General features: G+C 44.7%; 1 non-coding gene across 1 annotated transcript; it reads left to right on the forward strand.

Moving 5' to 3' along the window:
- The first annotated feature begins 1,439 nt into the window (after positions 1-1,439).
- On the forward strand, positions 1,440-1,514 carry trnag-ucc. Its single transcript has one exon. It is a non-coding gene; the product is annotated as a tRNA-Gly (tRNA).
- Positions 1,515-2,593: the final 1,079 nt, after the last annotated feature.

The following is a 2,593-nucleotide window of genomic DNA, read 5'->3' on the forward strand; positions in this document are numbered from 1 at the left end:
AATGATCTCAAGGCAGCTGGGACCATAGTCACCAAGAAAACAATTGGTAACACACTACGCCGTGAAGGACTGAAATCCTGCAGCACCCGCAAGGTCCCCCTGCTCAAGAAAGCACATATACAGGGCCATCTGAAGTTTGCCAATGAACATCTGAATTATTCAGAGGAGAACTGGGTGAAAGTGTTGTGGTCAGATGAGACCAAAATCAAGCTCTTTGGCATCAACATGCCGTGCTTGGAGGAGGAGGAATTCTGCCTATGACCCCAAGAACACCATCCCCACCATCAAACATGGAGGTGAAAACATTATGCTTTGGGGGTGTTTTTCTGCTAAGGGGACAGGACAACTTCACCGTATCAAAGGGACGATGGATGGGGCCATGTACCGTCAAATCTTGGGTGAGAACCTCCTTCCTTCAGCCAGGGCATTGAAAATGGGTTGTGGATGGGTATTCCAGCATGACAATGACCCAAAACACACGGCCGAAGGCAACAAAGGAGTGGCTCAAGAAGAAGCACATTAAGGTCCTGGAGTGGCCTAGCCAGTCTCCAGACCTTAATCCCATAGAAAATCTGTGGAGGGAGCTGAAGGTTCGAGTTGCCAAATGTCAGCCTCGAAACCTTAATGATTTGGAGAAGATCTGCAAAGAGGAGTGGAACAAATATATATACCTCCTATACCTCCTCAGGACCAGCACTACCCAGGACCCCACCAGCACCAGCGTGCTCCACAGGTGGGACCCAAACCCAGACCGGCCCACTCCCCTAACCCCACTAATGGCAAGCCTGTTGACTTCAGCTCACCTCCCCAGATGTACAATAAACCAGGGCGATGGGGGGGCGCAGGAGCCAAAGCCTTCCCAGGGTGAGCCTCCACCCCCAGTCCCAGCTCCAGCCCCAGAGACCGATCGGGCCTCAGTCCCTGATCGACAACCCTAGCCTGGCCAAAGTACAGCAGTTCATTGCCCGGGTGCTTTTGCTCCATGAGGATGTGGACAAGTTTGTGGGTAAAAAATCGGACAAGAGTTACAGGTACCTAGAGGAACTGCTGACCAAGGAGCTGCTGGTGCTGGACTCAGTGGAGACTCAGGGACAGGAAGTGGTAAGGCAGGCCCGAAAGGAAGCTGTGCAGAGGATCCAGGCCATACTGGACCGGCTGGAGAAAAAGGCCTTCTGAACTGAACCGGTTCTGTATATGGACAGGTCTTACTGTTCTTTTTGTTGTGACATTTGAATCTTCCACAGTCAGGTTGTGGGCCTTATTTCAGATTTAAACTGGTCCCTTAGAATTCATTGGAGTACTAAGTCCTTGTTTGTTGACTACACCTCCCGGATCGGAAAGGTTTAGATAGGCTGATTGTCAACAAGGGCGTAGGGGTTTGGTTTGGTTTGGAATCGGGCCAGTTTGGGCTACTTTATGCAGGTGTGATCACAACATAGTCCTCTGTAGCTCAGTTGGTAGAGCATGGTGCTTCCAACGCCAGGGTTGTGGGTTCGTTTCCCACGGGGGGCCAGTATGAAAATGTATGCACTCACTAACTGTAAGTTGCTCTGGATAAGAGCGTCTGCTAAATGACTAAAAAATGTTTAAAAAAATGAGATGTGTGCAAACCTGGTGGCCAACTACAAGAAACTGACTTCTGTGATTGCCAACAAGGGTTTTGCCACCAAGTACTAAGTCATGTTTTGCAGAGGGGTTAAATACTTATTTCCCTCATTAAAATGCAAATCAATTTATAAAAATTTTGACATGCGTTTTTCTGGATTTTTTTGTTGTTGTTATTCTGTCTCTCACTCTTCAAATAAACCTACCATTAAAATTATAGACTGATCATGTTTTTGTCAGTGGGCAAACTCAGCAGGGGATCAAATACTTTTTTCCCTCACTGTAAAACAAGTTTGTATGTTGGGTTCTTATGGGGTACAAGCTATATTCTTCAAGAATCAATGGGATCAATTGGTATTCATAATTCATTTATGGATGTATCAACTAAATATTCTAGCTTTAACATATAAACACACAGACATGGATTTTTTTAATAAATATGGTGTCTCTCAAAAAGGCCTTTGCTTCTGCTTCTGCTGAGCTGCTTGCTGCCTGCAATGCCTGCCTGCCTGCCATCAGAGGAGTGGACCTGTGAACATTGAAAAGTTATTAATTCACAGCAGACCGTAAAGACATGGCGAGGCAGCTGAGAAATGAAGTTTTTTTTTCTTGTTAATTCCAGAGATCAGTCTCAAACCTGCCCCACCTACCCCATGCCAATTGCTGGACTTTCACATAGAGGTTACTAGGTCACACCCAGTTCAAACAACATTTCAAAAATAATAATACATTATTTTAAAACCAGCAAATACTTACATAGGTTTTGATTAATATTAAAAGAACAATGACAATTATTTTTTGTACTATAATGGTATTAACAAACATAATATTATTACTAAAATAGTTTCTAAAAGTGTTGTAGGCTACCCTACCCTAGAATTAGGGTTATGGCTAGGGTTATTGTCTGTTCAGGGTTAGGGTTAGGGCTAAAATAGGTTATACTTAACTTTTTTAAGGGATAGACCTAAGGTTAGGGGGTAGGGTTAGG

The sequence above is a fragment of the Coregonus clupeaformis genome, chromosome 26, assembly GCF_020615455.1.
Source record: "Coregonus clupeaformis isolate EN_2021a chromosome 26, ASM2061545v1, whole genome shotgun sequence".
NCBI classification, from domain to species: Eukaryota; Metazoa; Chordata; class Actinopteri; order Salmoniformes; family Salmonidae; genus Coregonus; species Coregonus clupeaformis.